Source organism: Bacillus rossius, chromosome 5 (assembly GCF_032445375.1).
Source record: "Bacillus rossius redtenbacheri isolate Brsri chromosome 5, Brsri_v3, whole genome shotgun sequence".
NCBI classification, from domain to species: Eukaryota; Metazoa; Arthropoda; class Insecta; order Phasmatodea; family Bacillidae; genus Bacillus; species Bacillus rossius.
The window spans coordinates 51,542,536-51,553,723 of record NC_086333.1 but is presented as its reverse complement, the minus strand read 5'-3'; the positions used below and the strand labels follow the sequence as shown (position 1 = coordinate 51,553,723).

The 11,188-nt window shown below is 33.5% G+C and overlaps 1 non-coding gene across 1 annotated transcript; it reads left to right on the top strand.

Moving 5' to 3' along the window:
- Positions 1-880: 880 nt before the first annotated feature.
- Positions 881-951, top strand: Trnag-ccc (transfer RNA glycine (anticodon CCC)). The gene has a single exon. It is a non-coding gene; the product is annotated as a tRNA-Gly (tRNA).
- Positions 952-11,188: the final 10,237 nt, after the last annotated feature.

Genomic DNA, 11,188 nt, shown 5'->3' with positions numbered 1-11,188 from the left:
GCTCACATTTTGAGGTAGATTTCAAATAAATACTGCCTACTGTAGCCGTTGCCATTGTGCGACTTCCAGAAAATTTTTATACCTATCGTTTTTCGTTTCATGGTCCATAGACCCCAAAACCATCGTCAGGTCAAAAAGTTATATATATATATATATATATATATATATATGTGTGTGTGTGTGTGTGTGTGTGTGTGTGTGTGTGTAGACACGATAAATGTAATTTTTCACCAATTACTTCCAAACTGATACATCAAATATAGTAGTGGAAAATCTCGTTAATGGACAATATTTGACCAAAGGGGTAGAAATGGGGAAAGTTTATTAAAAAAAAAACTGTACATTTATATTAATCACATCACGCTAAGTCGTCTGCGCAAAATGACTGTAGGTAATTTCTTTTCAATATTGTCGCTCAACTACAGGTAACCTAGTTGTTACAACGGTTCTTCAGGACCTAATAAAATATGCGTTATAAATAGTCAATTTATTGTTGTTGAATTAAAACTAGTAATGAGCATGGAGGTAAGAATTAAACATAATAATTGTATTACATTGTAAGTAGCAGTTTTTAAACTTTTTTTGTTGGACATCACCCACAATAACTTTAAATACTGTATGTCATTGTATGCGGGTGAATTGGTGAATTACAGATAGTTAATCTTAAAAGATAATTTTTACCTCGACGCAAAGCATATTAAAAGATGAAAGACCTAATAGCAACGGGATCATGATAATCAATCAAATAGTGGCCACTGTTTGAATGTGTAATTTACGGTATAATTCATTCCGATGATTAGTATTAATAAATCAAAACTTCCAATGTAATACCTATACAATACAATATAATTTTCTTATTATTTTCTTAAATATTAAGTGAGCACCGCTGGTGTAGTGGTATCATGCAAGATTCCCATTCTTGCGACCCGGGTTCGATTCCCGGGCGGTGCACTATTTTTCACCTCTGTAAGATTACTTTTTTAAATGTTTAAAATGTTACTAATTATTCTTTCTTAACCTTAAAAGAATATAAAGTACTTTTTGCGCATTTACAGCTGTATTTTAACGTTTTAATGTAACCAAACATAACAGTGGTATCTGTTTGTAGGACAGGTGACTAATGAAATAAGTTTATATCTAAGCAATAAAAGCACTCTTTTTTTTTTGCAATAAAATATTGAAAATTTATTTCCCGCTGACCACTCGCTGAAAAATTTGCCAACGAGAGAGTGTAGATTTTAAATTGAAATATAATAAAATTTTCATTACCAATTCGTAAAACGTTTTCGTATGAAACTGCTAACGACCATAATGAAAGTGGATAGTTAGCGATTTAGAATTGTCCGCGATTCTGAATATTCGCTGTATCTCCCCTTAGATAAGCAAGAATAGAGTGTTTATTATGAAAATCAAATTAATTAAGGACGCTTAATTTCTCGTAGACATCCAAATCATTAGAGACTTTGAAGCGATGTGATTGGAGCAGCTACGGGATCCACTGTTGGAGGAATAGGAGCACTATGAAAAAGCCTACCAGCTCAATGTATACCCCTGATCATGAGCGTACGCAAATTTTCATTTGTTAGGAGGGAGACCACTTTGCCCGCTGTTTGCTTTCAAATTCTCTCCACTTAATGGCGGGAATCATATATATATATATATATATATATATATATATATATATATATATAAAACAACAGCGGGCAAAGTGGTCTCCCTCCTAACAAATGAAAATTTGCGTACGCTCATGATCAGGGGTATACATTGAGCTGGTAGGCTATATATATATATATATATATATATATATATATATATATATATATATATATATATATAAAAGGATTCCGGGGGGAAAATGGGGGGATAAATTCGAAGAAACCAACTTGAAACAAAAAAAAAATATTAAAAAATTACGAAATAGAACCAATACACATTATACCAACTAACAAATAAAGATTAACCATATCAAGTAAATTAGTCCATAACTAAACATTCACTTAAAATCTACTACACAAAAACTTTCTGTATTCTTTTCTTGAAATAAACAGTAGTGTTACTTCCTTTATGTCTAAATTAACAAGACTTATTTATGAACATAGGTGTCCGATTGCGTACGTTGTACATTTCTTGGCACATTAATTATTTCCAGGAAGAAACTGTTCACTGAAATATAATTTTTTTTAGTATGCATACATTTTTTCGATGTTTAGTCGTGACTTATTTGCGTATTCCTACGTTAAAATTTACTTAAAAACCAAATCATTATTTTAAAATAATTGAAGGGGGAAAAACAGTGTTTACGATTATTTCAAACAATCGGTAGCAGAACACTTTTGGTAAAAGTCAAAGTCAGCGTTTAACAGAGGTCAGTATGGACTGTGCTAAGTAAAACTGAACGAGGGTAAGTACGCAGTGGGACAGTGATCGTTGAGGCTTGTAGAGAAGTGGTTCATGGGTTCAAGATCAAATTAACGAGCTGCGAGTCTGTATCCAACAGAGTTTGCAACCCACCGTGATCACGGAGATACTGCATGTGCGTATTCAACTGTGTCATTCCGTTCTATTGCTAGGTGAGTTAGTGATTTTATAAATTTGATCGATATTTAGTGCCGGAGATTCGGTGGTGACGTCATGCGTAGACGAACGTACCCTACTAATTACCCTCACCTCTCTCGACCAGACCTCTTCCTTTTTGTCGTAAAAGGTTTAAAGAAGCACCGGCTCAGTGGTGAAAAAAAAAAATTAATGTATGTATTAAAAAAAACCATTGACACTGACACGCTGACATAAGGGCCTACAGTAGTAGCCATAGGCGACATGGCTTCTCACACAGCAACATACTGTCTTCACTGATATGTTGAAAAACATTTCATGTCTGTGGGAAAAAAAGGTGGGAGGGAATATATCCCTCTATCGACTCGCCTTGCGTCCGCCACTGAGCACAGCCTATGTTGTTGTTCAATATTGATGTTTGTCATTATTTCTGCTGCACAAATACGTTCAGTTAATTTTACTTATTTGTATAGTTGAAACTTGAATAAAATACTTTTTTTTTCTGGGTTAATCGCTGGGGTAGAGGACGGGAAGAAGGAGAAATAATAGTGGTTTTTAGTCAAGATTGGGAAATATGTAAAATATTGTATTGGGTGCAGGTAAAAATTTACTAGAGTGAAATTCGTATTGTTGAAGTAAATTTAAAATAAAATAAACTAATTTAAAAACCTTAGTAAACATAAGCAGTTGTGGCCGCGTGGTTATGGTGACTGACAAGAAATCAGATATCCTTTAAGAGCGTAAGTTAAATCATACTGATTGCAAAGTCTACACGGTAACCTAATTTATACACTGAGCATATTTTGAAGGTTGCAACTATTGTCAGTCATAAATTTGAAGCCAATAAGCGGTACAAAACGAATGTAACTCTTCGTGCTCTGCCATCTGTTTAGCAGTCTTGCAACTAAACTACAGTTCGAGTTCACATCACAGGTTGCGCTGTTGTATATACTCCGCAGATAGTGCAGTCAATGGTTATACGATGATAAATTTTATCGAAAAGGATGTTTTGTTTTCTTAAATTTTGTTTAAATGTGGTTTCATATGAAGTTAAAATTTCGAACTTCCACAATAGAAATTTCTTCGAGAAAGAAAATACCCAGTTTGCAACCACCAGAGTTTTTTTTATTTATTTAGTAATCGTGTAAATATTTTTAGTAAAACTTAATACTACTTAAGAAACATTATTCTTACTAATAATTTTCACGAAATTCTCAGCGTGATAATTACGTCTACTACTTCTGCGTACCAACATTCGATAAAATTTCGGTTCCCAAACGCCAGTGCCCGTAGGTACTAGAAGGGTAGAATTAGTAAGTTACAAAAAATAAATTACCCATAGGGGAAAAAAAATTACGTTAATAATGCTTGTGGCCCTTTCAACCAACGATTTTAAGAGAAAAAATAAAACAAAAAAAATACTTATTTTGATCAAATCTGTGTGATCCAAATGTTGAAATTTTGTGAAGGTCATTATGTTTATAATATAAATTTATATTTTGGATCATTAAAATAAATCGGTTGAACTTTTTTTTAAAATCTTATAAACACAGCAAAACATTTTAAAAATGCCTCATAAATGCTAAAACTTTAAAATTCGATCCCAAAAAGTATTTTTTTTAACCTTTTAAAATAAATATATTAAAATAGCAAAATCTTTAAATTCGATATTTCATATAAATAAAAAAATTATTTTGATTTTTTCATTAATGCCAGAATAAAACTTCGTATAATGCGTGATACATCTAAGATATTTTCCTTACCACCAAAACATTTTCTTTAAAAAAAGTAATGATCGGGAAAATATAGTATAAGTGTTACTGGCCTGGAGTGGTTCTTTGATGTGTAATTCAGAATAGTACCTGGACTATTTGATACAGCATTTTAAGGTGATTCGGGTAAAATTTAGACTCTAATATTTAAGATAATATTATTTTTTATTTTAAATAAAAACAAGTAAATATTTTTTACACATGTTTTGTATTAGATTTTTGTAGGTTTAATTTAAAAAAAACTTGTAGTTACATTTTAAAAATAATTTTAATATTTCTACAATTATTTGAAAATAATATTATTTCGAAAATTGCAGACTTTTGATTAGCTCTACCTCTTAAACGGTACCTCGGGCGCATTTTACTTACTATATATATGTATATCTGTATATTTCTTTTTTCGTATATATATATATATATATATATATACATATATATATAAATTAAAGTAGTAAAACAAGTGATAAAATTTTAAAAATAATTATATATTTTTATATTTTATATTACGTTAATTATTTTTTAAGTTAACACACAAAATATTTTTATAATATACCTTATATAACATTTTAATAATTTGTGTTACAAATTATAGTTTTTAGAATAAGTGTGAAATAATTTTCTGTAAATCTATCACCAAATAATTTGTACGTAGTTGTATACCCCTATGCAACAAGAAAATGTCTTTGAATATAGCATTAATCTTTGATTATTTACATGAACAAACTATCTCCTATCATAATCAGGGCCGGATTCATCCATTGTTGAAGGAAGTGTCCAGTTGTGGCCAGTGCGGGGAGTTTAGATTTGAGGCAAGTTTAAAACTTTTGGAATAATTTATTTCTAATATAATGCTTAAAGTGTTAAATTTCTATTATTAGGTAAATATATCAATTATGAAAATTGAAATTTTCAAAATTGAAATAAATTAATATTGTGTGATTTATGCTTCCACAATATATGACCTACATTAACTGATTACATCAGCACTTGAAGGTAAACAAACATTTCTTAAGCCTACGGAATATAAAATTGAAAGCAACAGATAGTACTACTAAACTGGATGTTCGAGAATAAATCTGGTTTTTAGAGTGCGTGTAAATTATTTTAAAAATTCACATATTTGTGCTTGTTCAATCTGTACTGCTATAATATTATTAATAATAATCGCTGGCAAATTTTTTATCCTGGTACTTTTTACAGAGTTTAAATTCAACCCACGTAACTTAATTTCGAGAAATTTCACAAGACCTAAATGCAAAATTTATATTAGTGGCCAATTAAATAATTTTATCAAACTGAATTTATGTTCCATCCGACTCATAAATCGTTCTTAAAAATTTACTAAGAGTTGGTTTTTTTCACCTCGGCTAATCAAAGAATATTATTCTCTTGCTTTCTGGGCCAACAGGTTTCCACTTCTACGAAAGCTACTAATTGTAAGAGAAGTTGATACAGATTAATGGTCTGAAAACTGATTGAAATCGAGAACATATCGTTTAAAAGTATTGCAAACTTCTGTAGTAATGGTAGAGAGTAGAATAAAACAGATTAACAAACTTAAACATAATATAAGTTAAAATAACAGTAAGTTATTAACAAAACACAAAAGAAAAATGAAATTATTCAAATTGCTTTCACAGAAAAAAAGGCTTGTTTTAATAGCAATGCTACATGCCACTGATGTTCATTAAATTTAATTCGTCTTAACAGTAATCTGGAAACTACAGCTTTGAAATGAAGTAGGTATTTAAAACGAAATAACTCTCTGGCATGAAGTTTCTCATGCATGCTGTCAGGCGTTGTGTTTTATAATCTACAGTGAGATCTCATTCTCGCTAGGTAAGTACTCGGTGTAAATCAATATGGGGTATTTGAAGCCATTTGCTAGATAATTATGCTACCATATCAACAGCAGCAGCACATAACATACTCCAGTTTGACAAGCAGGAAACGTATTTTATCACCACAAGCGAATCGGCTTTATAAGTAATACAAGAATCCAGCTAAAAATTATAGTATTATCTTGATGCTCAGAAGAAGTCATTTAAAACTCTTTCAACATGTTTACAAACTCTACCATAGTTGACATCGTTATACAATTATCGATTTTTTTAGGCATATTAACTTCACTGGGGCAGCCATTGAAATGTGTTTTGTTTTACGTAAAATATTCCAAAGAGAGCCAACGATCAAAGTTCAGTAAAAAGCACTTTCATTTTTAATCCCTTTTGGTTTTAGTTAGTAAGAGGCTTTTGAAATTTTGAAGGGGGAAAAAAGGGAATTTTTTTTTTTCATGAATTTAGTTTCAAGGGCGTTTTTACCGATGATTATCGGGAGTGCGTTCTGGGCTGAGAGAGAACCTTACACGCGTCCACAGTTCGAGAACAAGGTGCCATATCTGGACGACTTGGCTGGAGTGTCAGGCAACATCATTAACCACATACAAAGGCCAGGCACTGGTCTCACCGGTATAGTGTTGCAAGACAAAAGGTGCGGCGTCTTCGCGGATCTAGTGATGAAGCAGCTACAGGATTATTGCGTTGCTCCTGTAGTGGTGTTGACCCAAACGTGCAGTGACAATTTCGGTGACATCTTCTCTGAAAACAGTGGCATGTCTCAAGTAAGCTACCCCACTGGAAATTATTCTAGCCGCTTTGGTCTGTCTGGTTTCACAGGGAAGCTTGGTGGAATAGTGTACTTTGTTGAGCAGCTAGACGACACATTTCTGAGTTCTCTGAAGAGACTGGGTGAAACATACGTTTGGAATTCTCACGCATGGTTTACCATAGTAATAACCCAATTAGAATTTGTGGATGAGCGTCGACTGGAAATAATACTTCAAAAGACTTGGAATCAAAACCACATTCTTTCCTTAACTGCACTAGCTTGGTGTTTAAATGATAGTTTTTCTAGTTACAAAACTCATAAAATATGTGTGTATCGTTTTAAACCTTTATTTAAAGGGAAAAAATTGGAATTAATAAATTTGTATCCCAAAGTATATGAAAAATTATCGCGTAAGTTTCCAAACTTGCATGGAAATTCGTTTAACGTTTATATTACTTCATTTAGAAACAGCCTCATTGGATACAACGGAAATGAAAATTTCACACTTCATAGCGAAATGTTTCCACTAAAACATTTTTCCGAGAAAATTAACGGAACTATGAAAATAGTTACCAGAAAAATGAGAGACGAGACTATCCCCGAAGAGGTAGATGTTTTTGGAAAGATTAATATAATGTATTCAGGAAATTCAAGAAGATCTACGTATCCACTGATTGAGAGTTGCCTTTCGGTTTTAGTACCGAAAGCCAAACCTATACCACAGTACTTAAATGTTGTATTGCCCTTTGAGGTGGAAACTTGGATACTGTACGCATGCTGCTTAGCCATTTTTGTCATGCTCACAAAGATATTTAGGACAAAAACCTCTTGGACAGTTGCGTTTTTGGAGATGTGGCGAGTGGCTTTGTCAGGTGCCACGAATTTTCACCAGACCACGTCCTCGCTGAGAATATTTGTGGCGTGCTGTCTTATTTTCAGTCTTATCATGTCGAATGCTTATCAAGGTGCGCTCACTAGCTACCTCACCACCCCTCACTACTTGCCTGACATCAACACTTTGCAAGAGTTGGATCAGTCGGGCTATCACGTGGTCACCGAGAAAATAGACGGCGAAGATGACGTGTCCGCGATTATGGAATGTTTTGATATCACAGACAACACTGTTTTCAGCATTTTTCTGAAGACATCGATGGTTGCTAACGCGAGCCAGGCACTGGACAACGTCGCATTCAACAGGAACCTAAGTTACGCCACTTCTGAATTTCTGGTTGATTTCTACCTGGAAGTAAGCAAATACCACGCAGGTGGGCAGCCGTTACTGCACAAAATCACTGATTGCATTTTCAGGGCAAAATTAGTATTTCAGTTTCCCTATCCGTCACCATATCAGAGGTATCTGGATGAAGTTTATATCCACTTGTTCGAAGGTGGGTTTCTTCGTAAATGGAAAGAAGACGACCGTAGAAGAGTGGGCGCGAAGAAAATGTCGTTAAGATCAACGTTGAAAAAGTCGTTAGGTTTCAACCATGTGCAAACATCATTTTATTTCATTTTTTGTGGGTGGTGTGTGAGCTTTGTGTCTTTTTTGTATGAAAGTCTGAAAAGAAGTGAATTTTGAAATCAAGATAGATGTTATTCCTTAAAAACTTACACTAAAAACATTTATTATTTAATTATATATTCAAGTGGCTTTTTTAAGAGATACAATTATTCATCCATGTTTGTTTTATGTGCTAAATTAGAAAACTTTGCGTAAGTGTAAAGTTAAAAAAAAAGCTTGATAATAATGTTTTTTTACCAGCAATTACATTTACACTTACAAAATGTATATAATATCAAAGTGTTTCAATTAGGCATAATGATTTTGCCTTTTTTAAAGTTTATTTTAATAAAAAAATGAATACTTTAAATACGTTTATAACGACCTTTAATGTATTTGTATTAATTTAAAAAAAGTCGGAGACAATTAGAAAACAATATTTAGTTCCAAAATATTTCATAACATGCATATTAATTATACACTGTTGGAATTTTTGTTAATATTGCTAGCTTTGGTTTCAATTATATAATAACTTTTTGTGAAATAATATATTTAATTAAATCTGATAAAATTATAAAATAACCACAACAAAATATGATCTAGTGGTAAGATGGTTTTCTTAGAATTCATGAAAGTAAATGTACCGAAATTCAAAATTAATTTTATTTTCTAAACACTTATTTAGTAAAGTATCTTGTACATTAATAGTCTACACTTATATAATATAATAAATCACAAAAATAGACACCACAATTAAAAATGTAATGTTATAGTACTTACCATTTTCCTTTAGTGTACACAGCCGTATTAAAATCCACTTTAAGTAATTTTCATAATTCCGCTGAAGTACTTTACTAAACCTTTTCCCAGCTTGTTGGTCTAGTCTTGTTACTCCGATCGCCTGTGGTTTAGAATGGAGTACTTCACACAAAATAACAGTTTCGTATATAAACTTATTTTTTAACTAGTTATAAAACATGTTAAATAATTTAAATCAACTATATACACAAAAAAATTACAAAAAAAATTCCTTGAGAAATTAAAAAATTATTTAGTATCTTTATCACAACATTAGTCGTCGTTTTCACGTTAGTTTCTCCCATTAATACAAGTGAAAAGTTTATCAATATTTTTTTATGTACCTCGATGGCACTACAAGGTATGCATTTATCTGTGAAAATACACAATAAAAATAATAATGCGTATTACTACAAAGTATTGTTGTTTATTCCAAATAAAAGTTATAATAGGTAGGATAACAAAAAATATTGTAAATACTTCAAACACCAGACCTGTATTACTATAATAAATTTATGTATAGACTATATTGTCGCGGGTTGAAATTTTGCAGGGTTGTTGAAATCAAATTTAGGGACTTTACTGACGGGACTCTGGGCTGGCTGCTCTGTTCACTCGTCAGCGCAAGTGGCGTGACCATGTAATTGGGGCACGGGGCCGGCGCGGCGCGCTGCGGGCTTGCAGAATTTTGTTTGTTTGTTTGGCCGCACGCTGGCGCAGCCACGGGCCGCGGTTACTGGGGCGCGCTGTCGTAACAAGCCGCGCGGTGTGGCCTGCACATTGGGGTAGAGGGGGGGTAGTCTTCCCAGATGTTCTAGTTAGTTGTTTAGTAAATTTGACTTCAATAACGAGCTTTTGTTATGGTAGGCGCGGCAGGGCGCGCGAATTTAAGCGCAAGTGATTGGTGACTCGGGGCTCACTCAGGCGGAGGCTATGCGTCTCACCTGTGGTCACGAGTTGTTAGTTCGTTCGTGATGTAGGAATTCAGGCTCACTCAGGCGGAGGCTATGCGTCTCACCTGTGGTCACGAGTTGTTAGTTCGTTCGTGATGTAGGAATTCAAGCTTTCGGGCGGAAGCTATGGTCGACGCCAGAGGCCACGAGTCGTTTAATTTAAGTTAGGTCATAATGTAGTCGTCAAGCTTTCGGGCGGAGGCTATGGCCCTCGTCAGGGGTCACGCGTCATAGTTTTTAAAATGTAATGTTCGTTCGGGATTTCAAGGGCAGGAGAGGCCCCTACGTTATTTTTTTAAAGTAATCGATCAAGAAAGGCTTTTCGGAAAATGTGAGTATGGACTTATCTTTGTTTTAATTTTAAGTATTAATTATGATTTGAGGTATTCGGAAGGACTAGGGAAGTGTTTAGTGAAGTTCTCTCATTCTCTCTCTTGTAAGGTCGTTCAATCGTTAAGGAAGTAAAGAGATTATTGTTTTAAATTGTAATCCCGCTATTTAAATGTTCTTTAAAATGATGTTGAGTATTTGACTTTAAGAATAAAATAATTTTAATTAAGTATTATGTTATTTTGCAAAATCTCCTTAGTTCAGCTCTCACCAGACATCCTGTACGGGATGACGAACCTATGATCCTAGGTACAGTAAAGTATTTTATGAAGTTAAGACTAGTTGATGCCAAGCGAGTTGTTTCTATGTAAAGAGCTACGATTCTCTCCCCCCTCCGAAAGTGGCACGTGACAGAAATGGCGGTGGCACCGGCTAGGTGCACGTGACAGAAATGGTAGAGTTCGCCGGATAGGTTCTATTTCTGGAGAGAGAGAGAGGTAGATTTTTATGTTTATTATTAAGTTAGTTTCAGCTTCTGATAGCAGGTTATTAAGAGTTTACTTGAGGAGAGGATTACGGAATTTTAGTCTATAGTGGAGGAAGTCTTTGAGATTTTTTTTTTGACGTAACAGATGTTTATTTGAGGATACTTGTAAGGATAAAGTTTATAGTGA